The sequence below is a fragment of the Notamacropus eugenii genome, chromosome 1 (genome assembly GCF_028372415.1).
Source record: "Notamacropus eugenii isolate mMacEug1 chromosome 1, mMacEug1.pri_v2, whole genome shotgun sequence".
Classification (NCBI taxonomy): Eukaryota; Metazoa; Chordata; class Mammalia; order Diprotodontia; family Macropodidae; genus Notamacropus; species Notamacropus eugenii.
In genome coordinates, this window is record NC_092872.1 from 185,607,197 (window position 1) to 185,618,572 (window position 11,376).

Here is an 11,376-nt window from a genome sequence, read left to right on the forward strand (position 1 = left end):
ATGGATTCTTCTGGGAAGAAACTGGATTGCTATTTATTTCTTTGTGATATTGTTGAGGGGATACTGGAAATCTCTCCCAACCCTTAGATTCATGATCCAGTGAACAAGGTTGGCCAAGCAGTAGGCTCTATCAGACTAAAGGGGAAAAAAGATTTATTTATAACAAATACCTCTCATATTATCTTTCTCTATTTTGCTATTTCTCTTGCTCTCTGGCATCTTTTCAAGCTAGTAGGTTCCATAGCTCCTACAGCTAACCACTGAAAACATGTGAATCCTCATGTAGCATCATTTTACTGTCTTTTTTATTCTTATTAATAATAATAAAAACAAGTTTCTGCCTAGATACTATTATAAGACAAACAATCTGTTGAAGAGGAAGATTAAATAAAGCTGATTTCTATACTGGTGTGACTCGCACCTCAACAAACAGGAGCTGTCACACCCCTAATTATGATGTGGCAGCTTACATTTCAGAAATAAGTGGCGGACGTGCAGAAGCACACCAATCTAATCCTGATACCACCTGAATGCCAATGGGAAGAGAAAAAAAACAGCAAAGACACATGCATAAGAGCAGAAAAAGGAGGCAGGATGCTTGGGAGAATACGAGCAACAACCATGGTAGGAAGTTAGTGACAATAGCAATGAGCTTCAGGTCAATGTGTTATATGAAAATTTAATTCAATGTCATGAACTCAGGAGATGCTCAGTAGGTACTAATTGATGGTGATGATGAAAAAACACTGCAAGAAAGCAGCAATTAGGAAGTGCCATCATAGTTAAGAAAACATATCGTGGATCTCTATAATCATCTGGGCCTAGTACCTTACCAGCCTGACCTGATATACCAGGTGGAAAAAGATAACCATGAAATTAAGTCTTTAGGGGAGATGAACTTCACCCAAAAATAAAAGAGGTGATAAATGGAAAATGACTTCTCAGTACTTGGTATGACCAATATGAATGACAATTTATAGATTTAGACTGTGCGATGCCGCCAAGAGTTTCTCAGAGGTTCAGGAATTTGGTGTGTTAAGACATGCTAAACTAAGTGAGTAGCACATATTTCTTATCTCCTTCTGGACTCCTATTTGGCAAAGCAAATTAGTTAAAACCATCCTTATTTTCTATGCCAAGATTTTTGCAAATTGGAGAAGGAAATGACATTCCAGGGACTCATAGCACACTGACAGAAACTTTGTATGGAGTTATTCAAGGCTGTTCATCAATTGGTGCCCCACATCAAAGATCCTTAGTGGTTCCCTGGTATTTCAGGGTACTGCTTGTTCCTACCTAACTTCTTCCTTTTGGTAGCACCACTCATTGATCTGCTGAAATACCTAAAGCTCTCTCATGAACACTAGTTATGGGGGTACATTTAACATCTTGATTGAGCCATCTTATTAAGCCTCTATTACATGTACCACTTAATGTTTTTGAATGAATAAATGAACCATGGAACCTGATGGCTGGAATCAAACAAAGATGTCTCTATTTCCTCCCATCTCTAGGGTCCAACTCACTGATACCCCTTCTTTGTAAGGATGAAAGTTTGTAAATTGAGATCATTAGAGAAACCAGGCCTAGACTCCTTTTAAAACCTGTCCATCTATTTAATTTGAGCCCCTGGGTGCTGGGGGATCAAAATGAAGGCTCTTCCCTCCAGTGAGTCACCAGTGTTGAAGAACAGGTTTCTGTTCCCAACTGCAATGTCTTTAAGAGAGGGATAGGAAGCTTCCACAAAAGGCTGGGACAAGTCTGGTGCCTAGTGCATTTCACTGAACAAAACTGCTTTTTAGTCCAGGGAATCAGACAAAAGCAGTTAATTAGAAAACCATTTATGTCTTGATTAGGAGCCTCCCTTGCCGAAAAATATAGAACGCCACTTGTATTAAACATGGCTGAAACAAGTAGAATGTAACTTTAGTACCCTTGTGTTGTCAATTATCCACCTAATCAGCTTATAATTGTGGTCATCGTTGTACTGTAGTTTTCATAATAAGGAATGAGCCCTGCACAGGCTCTCCCTGCTCCATCCCCCAGTGAGTTTAGAGAGTGTTTTGTAAATCATACAATCAAAAAGGATTTGCTCTTTTCTTATTCTATGTTTTCCCTAAACAGTATTAAAACCAACTGAAGACTCCAGGTGAAATTTTCTCCCATGGATCTGCCAATTGTCAGTCAGGGGAGGTGGGGTTTGGAGAGTTGTGTGGCAAGGGGAGGGAATAATGTAGAGAACATGTCTTGGTTCACATGGACACCCAACTGGCTGGTATAACTTTGACTTCTATTTGTGCAGTTTCTTCTCCATAAGCAGTTGCATTTTCACCGGTCACAGAACTATGGAATGTGAATAAAAAGAGACCTCAGTAGCCAGCCAGTCCAAACCATATAAGAAAGGAATCCTCACAACATATTGGACAAGAAGCCAGGTAGCCTGTTCTTCTTTAGGGTAGCTCTAATTGTTGGGAAGATATTTACTTGTTGTTTAATTTCCTGGGATCTAGCCTAAATTTGCCTATTTGAAACCTCCACTCATTGTTCAAGTTGTCCTCTGGGGCCAAATAGAACAGATATTTTACTTCTTATTTAATTATTTTTGTCCATATAGTATCTATCTATCTATCTCTTCAACTACTACAATCCTTACAGAGCAACAAAACAAAACAAATGCTCACACTGAGCATATCTTACGCTGGATTTTACATCTCCACCTCCCTCTCTGATAGGAGATAGATGGTTGTGACTCATCTTCAGTCCTCTGGACTAATGGTACATTCATTAACATTCTTGAGTTTTTTTAAAGTTGTTTTCATCTATAATGATCATGATGTTTAATTTTTCTAGTTCTGCTCACTTTATTCTGTATCAGGTCACAGATATCTTCCCAATTTCCTCTAAAAATGTCTCTTTAATCATTTGCAATGGCACAGTAACATTCTATTGTATATACAACTTGTTTAGCCATTCCCCAAAAAGTGGGAAACCCCTTAGTTTCAAATGTATTGGCTACTATGAAAAGATTTGCTATAAATATATTTGCAAATGTAGGTCCTTCTCTTTTTCCATTGATCTCTCTGTGATATTGGTGTAATAGTGATATAGTTGGTTCAGAGGGTATGAACAGCTTAGTAATGTCTTAGTAATGTCTTATTAATGTATTTCTTACATTGTTGTGTCCAGGATTAAACAATAATCCCAACAGCTCTGCAGAGGGAAGAGCGCAGGTCACTACATAGAGCCTGAGCTTATATCCCCTGGGAACTGACGGCATCATTTGAGATCTCGGTAGGAGCAGAACCATGATGGGGTTTCCTTTTGAGTGTTGACTTCCTCCATTAGGTTGCAAGCTCCTTGCAGTTTGGAACTATGGTCAAAAGGCTATAAAAATGTGTACTCTTTGACTCTGCCATACCGCTTCTAGGGCTATATTCCAAAAAGGTCATAAAAATGAGAAAAAGACCCACATGTACAAAAGTATTTATAGCAGTTCTTGTTGTGGTGGCAAAGAATTGGATATTGAGGGGATGCCCATCAACTGAGAAATGGCTGAAAAATTGTGTTATATGAATGTAATGAAATACTACTAAGCTATAAGAAATGATGAGCAGATAGGCTAAATAAAAACCCGGAAGGACTTGTATGAACTGATACTGAGTGAAGGGAGCAGAACTAGGAGAATATTGTACACATTAACAGCCATGTCGAGTAACATGTGACTAGCTTTGATAGACTTGGTTCTTCTCAAGAATGCAAGGTTCTAAGACAACTCCAAAAGGTTCATGATGGAAAATGCTATCCATTCAGAGTCTGAATAGAGATTGAAACATTCTATTTGCTCTCTTTCTTTTTGATTTGTTTTGTTGTGTTTCTTCTTTATCACCATTCATTCCATTGGTTATAATTCTTCTTCAAAACATGACTATGTTTAGTATGAATGTATATGTAGAGCCTATATCAAATTGCATGCTGTCTTGGGGAAAGGGGAAAGGAGGGATGGGGGAAAATTTAAAACTCAAAAGCTTGTGGAACTGAATGTTGTAAACTAAAAATACATTAATTAAATAAAAATTTACCATGTGCCAAACACTATGCTAAACATTAGGGATACAGATGGAAAAATGTTGGGACTGGAAGCTCAATTCCGTGTGGACAGTCTCGGGCAGGTAAAAGTGGGACTTCTAAATCTTAGAGTCTTACGAGGCCCTCCATGAACAGCGGGGGTTCGAGAAGGTCAGACTGAGCTAGCTCGGCTAGCTCGGGTATTTCCGCCTCTCCCCCGGAGATACCTGATGGGTGGAGTCTCCCTGCCCTCGAGGTCGTCCCGGATTGGAGCACACCTAGTTACCTAACAGCATGGTATTGAGATGCAAACTGTGTGGCTGAAGATTAAGTAGGATTGAGGAAGCCAGAAAGCTCTCTCTTAGCACGTGTGGAGCCAAAGAGAAAAGTAGGGCTCCGCTTCTTTTCTTTCCTCTCTCCCCTCCCCCTCTCTCCCCGCTTGTACTTCTACTTCCAATCCCTTAAGCTTAGCCTCCTTAGGAAATCTCCCCCTCTTCCTCCTAAGGAAGACCCCCCTGCATTTGTAACCCGGACCCTGAAATAAAGCTCAACCCCTGTTTGACTCTGGAACGACCTTTCTCTCATACGTGCATCCAGCGTGGCCAGCCGAAGACCTCGGAGGTGAGGTAGGAAAGACTCGGGTAGCCTAATACAGGCCTCTAGGCTTGGCAGAAAAAGAAGATTGTTCTGCTTTCAAAGGAGTGAAGACATACAAGGAAATAGGAAAACGGCATAAAATGCTAATCGTATGTAAGCAAACATTGAAATGTACTAGAAAAGTTCATCATTTAAAAGAAATTATTGCAGGAGACTGTCTGTAAGAAACAACTACCCTTCTCTCAAAACTGAGCTTATTTATAAGTTTTTTTATTGTTGTATATATGGAATGTCCTTAAATGGGGAGCACCTGCAAGAAGATGATTCCTTGAGGGTCAGGTAGCTTTCTAACCTTGATTCTCAGAAGGAACCTCATTCGTTCATTCATCTAGTCATAAAATACACATTTATGCAGATATAATGTATCAGACACCAGGCTAGGCAATGTAGGCACAAAGAGAAAAACAAAGAGCTCTTGGTTTAAAGGAACTTTCATTCTATTGAAGGAAACTACATAAATATAGCTAAGTAAATATGCAATAATTCTAGAGGAGAAGGAGGGCATTAGAAATGGGTGGCATCAGAAGTTGGTATCTGAGCTTTGTTAGAAGCTATGAGGCGGAGGTGAGGAAGGAGCATACTCTAGGTAGAGACATAATCCTTTTTCAGGTTTTCCCTTCACTCTTCTTTCCCTCTTCTCACCTCTCTTACCATGACTGTTCAGTTGCTGTGACTGGCACATTTTCATAGTTGCAAAAAGAAAAAAAAAGGTTGTAAGCTCCTTGAGGACAAGGGCTACCTTTATTTTTTTCCTATTTATATCTCCAGCACTTAGGACAGTGGGTGGCACACAGGAGACTTTAAGAAAAACGTTTACTGAAGATGTGTCCAGGACCTGACCAACTTTGCTTTCTGCTTCACTCTATGGGAGATCAGAAGATACCAAGCAAAACACCTAGTGAGTCCCTCCAGGTGGCAAGACTCCATTTACAATGATGTAGGTGAAGGGCACTGAGGGTAATAGTAGCTTGTATTTGTATAGCACTTTCGCAATTTTCAAAAAGTGTTTTCTCACAATAGCCCTGTGAAGTAGGTAATAGAAACATTCTTAGCCAACAAGGACCCTTATGTATAAAGGCCCAATATCTAGTAAATGTTACAGTCAAGACACAAAGTTTAGATCTTTTGACTTCCAGATCCAGGACTCTTTTCATTCTAATTCACTACTGCTGTTGCATGGTATCCAATAATACCTTACATTTACAACATGTGTTTGATATATTTGCAATAGGTGCTAAATCCATTTTATTATATTATGACCATAAAGCCCTTATAAGATGTCTAAGAAGAACAAGTACTGGATCATAAGATCATAGATTTAAAGAGAGAAAACACTTTAGAGAGACCATTAGCACACTTTGATTTTACAGATGAAAAAACTGAGGCACAGAGAAGTTGAAGCATCAGGATCTTCCAGCTCATAAGTTACTGAGATAAAAGATCTTTCTGAATCCAAATCCAGCACCTATATGATATGCAAAACTGCCCAAAGTATCCGTCTATAAAATTCTCTGTAATCATCAAAAACATCTCAGCTCAATTCAATTCAACAAGCAGCTACTATGTGTTGAGCACTGGGTAAATATTGAGGAGATAAAATTTAATTCGATAAATAAGTCCCTACTGTGTGCCAGGAACTATATAAGCACCAAGCTCATCAATCTATTTAATTATTTTTCCTTCAGACATAGAGATTGGGTCATGTGTGTAATCTCAGCGAATTAATTCTAAGCAGTGTCAAACATTCGTGCCCATTGTGGAAAAGCATCCATTGCTAAAGTCAGAGAGAATGATACCTTCAGGTGGAGAGGAAGCAGTAGGAACAGATGAACTCTTATGAACAAAAAATTATGTTTCTGTTCAACTGTCTTCGGGAAGAATTAAAAAAAAACAGATGGAGAATATAAACAAGACTGTAAGTAATAAATAGATGAAATTGTCTCAAAATATTATGCAACATTTTTCAGAGATGGCCCCAAAGCATCAAAGATACATTACATTGCAGTAATCAAATCAATGCAATTTGTACAGCACTCCACATTATTATTATTTCAGTAATGAGGAATACTTTACAAAGATTGGCTCTGCAATTCAAAAACTACAAGGCAGATGGTCATCATAATTCTAAGAACATCACGAGTTAATTTTTGCCTCAGCATCTTTCAGATGTTACAGAGTTAGACATCTTTTCATCATGTGGGTTTGAATGGAAGAGGTGCTTTTTGATGGAGCGATTTAATTGTTGCTTTAATCCATCAGAAATTTCTTTTAGAAGAAGTCAGTGATCTTTAAGGAATGGGAGCGGGGAAAGGATTGTGGTTATTGCTTGCCTAGGTTGTTTTGGGAGAATAATAATGCCTCATTTGCATTTCTTGCTGCCTCATTAGTGATTATTTAGCTGGTGATTTTGGTCATAAGTAAGAGTCCAATGGATACTTGACTGAAGTTACCAAAATACAGAAACCTACAGGCATTAGACAAAAAGCTCTAGCCCTCTATCATTCCTTTCTATCTTCCCATAGTTTTTGAGAATTAAAGTTCATCTTCACTGTCAATATTTTTTTCTGGGTGTTACTTATCCCTGTCTCCAGTTCTCATTATGATCTCTTGCTACATTTTCCTCCTTTAGTGTGTGCATTAGTCTCTGCAGAAGTAATGAGATCTTTTAAGTCAAATTGCCTGCTAGCTGTTCCCCCTATATGACAATCTCTACCCTCTCCAATCCATCTTCCTCTGAAGGCATTACTTTAGGCTCCCAAGGCCCTTTTTCCTTCACTTGACTTTGAAATCCAATGACATTTAATTTGGCTAATACTTAATAAGAACCTACTAAGTGCAAGGTATCAGAATCAATCCTGGCAACAGAAATGAAAAATGAAACAGTCTCTGACCTTAAAAACCTTACATTTTGGGGGAGGGGAACAGTTATACAAGTTTACCAGTTAATATTCCCAAAACAGACTTGAATACACTACTCTCCTACTGAAAAAAATCTTCAATGATGTCCTAGTATAAAATACAAAATCCTCAGCTTTGCAGTTAAAGGCATGATCAAAATGGCTTCCCTACTCATTTCCAGTATTATATCATGTTATTCTCCTTCAGGGCAGTGGAAAAATGCAGGAATTGATTTAAATGCCAGATCTGGAACTTATTTCCTATGTGACTTGGGCAAATATAAGCTCTTTTAGCTGTAGTTGCCTCATCTGTAAAATGAAGGAGTTGGACTAGATTTCTAAATTCAATTTTGTTTCGTTTTCAATTCCAAATGTTCTTACTTCTTTCCCACCTATGAGAAGGCAAGAAAAGTAAAACCCACTATAAACAGGAATAAACATTAAAAAGACTGCATTAGCCATGTTCCAAAAAAAAAAAAAAAAAAGAATGAAATGGAACAAAATATCTTTCAATTTGCATTCTGAGTCTATCAGTTCTCTTTCTGGAGATATGTCATGGAATTTTGGTTGGTCATTTGATTGATCAACATTGCTAAGTTGGACTAATGTTGTTACATTAGAAAAACACTCCATATCACTCAGACTGGTCACCAGATCACTTCCAAAAATGCATTCCATTTCCTATTCTGCATCTTTGTCAACCAAGTTTCTGGAAAACTAATTATTAAATTTTCAGTGAAAGCATTTACACTTTGTGAATTTAGTGATTATTATAAATCAGGCCTTAATTTATTTATTTTTTGTTGATTGTCTAGACTTATGAAAGTGTTGGGAAAATGTTAATAATGGAGATTAAATTTGAAAGCTTATCCTCCTTTTCAGAGAGCTATTTGTTAAACATTTACCAGCATACAAATTATTCTACATTATTTTCTGTACATTTCATTTTTACCTATATGCATACACGCTGCATGCCCCCAGTAGAAATGTAAGCTCCTCAAAGACAATCACTGTTTCCTCTTTCTTTAAAATACCTAGCACTCATCCCTCCTAGTACCTTGTTACCAGGGTTAGCTGACTTGAACTACATGAAATTTCAGTTAGAAGAAGGGAGAAGTGCTTTGAGAACTTGAAAAAAATGCCAGAAGCAAAATTATTCATGGTTTTCCTTTACAGTTCAAGATAGTGGCTGGAGACTTGAACTTTGACTCTCTAACTAGAGGTGGTAAAAGAGGGCCTGTCATAACAGTTGCTCTTGGAATAATATATCACAGTTTGCACAATCAGAATTTTCTCCTCAATGCTCTCTACTGTAGAACAGTATTTACCTGAACCTCTGCAGTATCATAAACTCATTCTTCAATAATATGCTCTGGGAGGGGAGATATTTCAGTTAGACATCTTTGGTACATTAATCAGGATTCCTGGGGCTGAAGATTTAGGGAAGTCAAGTAATCAATGGATTTTATAGCTCATAATGGATGAGTTCATCCTTCATTTTAGCAACCTGAGTAACTAAAAGCTTTTGATAATTTTCTCATTATAAACTACAGTTGTTTAAAGACAAACTGTTTTTGAAAATAAACCAAACAATGTCTTAAATTATACCACTACCGGTTTCCTCTTACAACTCCATTTTAATACCTTTCTCTCCAAAGCACACTTTGGTTTCATAGAGTATTCATTTATATGCCTGGACACGTGATCCAACAATAAAAAAAATCTGCTTGATTAAAAAGAATTTATTATTCTGCCTTTCTCTTATTTGCATACTAAATCAGAGCTACACTCTGGGTTGTTGAGTGTGAGATGAAGTATCTTAAAAGATGTTCTTTTTTCTCTTCTATTCCTTCTTTTCTTAGAATAATTCCAAAGGGATCAAAGCTAGTAGACTTTGATTCATGGAGAGCAATGATGGCCAGCCAAATTGATCTTTAGAGAAAACATGGTTGCCCTGGGTAAAAAACATTTGACATATGGACTGCCAGAGGATGTCAAACAATTGATTCAGTTGTTTGGCCTGTAGAGCAGATTTGGCCTATTTGTCTGATATACTGATTCTTTGATCACTGAGCCAAATTGTTGTTTAGATTCACGTCTACACAGGCAACTCATACTGTTTTGAGCTGCAGTTGGGCCAGTACTTGTCCTAATACTGTCATAGGTGGGGCTCTAATGCAGGGTAGTTTGGAGTGGGACTACCTCAAGTATAGTGGGCCAAAAACCACATTTAAGTCATGAAAATACTGACCATTTATTTGTAACTTGTGGTCAATTTGATCTGAATTGGGTTCCATTTCAAAGGAGTGTATGTAAAGGTAGCATTGGAAGTATTTTAAATAGGCATTAAGCAACAAAGGGCCACTATTAACAACAAAAATAACTATCTGCATGGACTTCAGGGATGCTTTTCAATAAAATCTCCATTTTACATATACGCAGAATACAGTATGTAAGAATCTTGTGGTTTGCAATTTATTTCTTTTCTCAAATAATATTCCATTGCTAGACCCTGTCCAACCTTCCCTTTAAGACTTAGAAAATAACTTTTTGGCACCTCAGCTATCTTTCAACCTCAGGTGAAGATGCGCCATGATGTATGATAAAATGAACCTTGATAAATAGCCAAAGTGTCTCAAGATGGGTCAGTTCTTTCCTGGATTGAATGACAATAGCTTTTGACTTGCTCCTCTTTTCCTGGTATCCTTTTTACATTCTCACTAGCAGCCTCCATGCACCAGAAGAAATCAACACAATGATTAATGCTGACCTTTGGAATATGATTTTCTGTCATTAATATGATGAAGCCAACAGCAGTTGCAAAATGAGAGCTGTTATAAAAATTCTCTGCTCAGCTCCATTTCGGTAGTTTTTAATATACTATTACAATTGGAGTTTGGTCATTTCCTTAGAAAATTGATTCTTCTGTGATACTGCTTTCCTGTGTTGTTACTGTAACTGATATTCACTCCTCCAATGTCACCAGGCAGGCCCCAAAGATTACCTCACAAAAGCTCAACATGTCCAAGAAAGCTCTGCTCCAAGGCATTAAAGATGTTATTGATTTAAGGTATTTCAACAACACAACTTTGTTCATAATCTTTGGAGTAAAAACAAGATAAAAGAACTAACCTGAACAAAGCAAATGAGATGCTTTCATCACTTCCCCTCCTCACCCTCTGTAAGTATTCAGTTTGTGTAGCAAAAAAAAATTTGTGAATATTCATTTCTATGGGATATATTCACAAAGAATCCATTTAAGAGAATCCATATTCAGTACTATAAGTATAGGTTTCTATAAGTTGATTCAAAATCTATCATTGGTTACTTTGCCAACAAGCTAATTCTTTCCTATACCATCTCATGCCTAGATGATTATGGCAGCTTTAGAGCTAGTCTCCTCCCATTTTACCTGCTTCCAAATATCCTACACATGCTTACCTTCCTTTCTATTCTTTTCATCAAGAAACACCTATCTACAAAAACGTTCAGTTGTTCCCTATTTTCCTCTGCCTCTACCTTGCCATATCCCCTATAAAGAAGGTCTTGACTTATTTGTCTCAGGGATTCACATGAAGGTCACTGTGAATTCTAATTCAAAATGTGGGTTACTTGCCTTCAGGCAGCTAGGTGGTGAAATAGAGTGCCAGGCATGGAGTCAGAAAAGATCATCTTCCAGAATTCAAATCTTGCCTCCAACACTTACGAGCTGTGTGACCCTAGGCAAGTCATTTAACCCTGTTTGCCTCAATTTCCT

At 37.7% G+C, this 11,376-nt stretch overlaps 1 long non-coding RNA gene across 2 annotated transcripts; it reads left to right on the forward strand.

Moving 5' to 3' along the window:
* The first annotated feature begins 509 nt into the window (after positions 1 to 509).
* LOC140524429 (uncharacterized) lies at positions 510 to 10,793 on the forward strand. Of its 2 annotated transcripts, XR_011973719.1 has the most exons (5): positions 510 to 624; positions 2,303 to 2,435; positions 5,491 to 5,659; positions 6,408 to 6,637; positions 10,606 to 10,793. It is a non-coding gene; the product is annotated as an uncharacterized lncRNA (long non-coding RNA). The 2 variants fall into 2 exon arrangements; XR_011973721.1 differs by lacking the exons at positions 6,408 to 6,637; positions 10,606 to 10,793 and adding an exon at positions 6,093 to 6,294.
* The last annotated feature ends 583 nt before the right edge of the window (positions 10,794 to 11,376 follow it).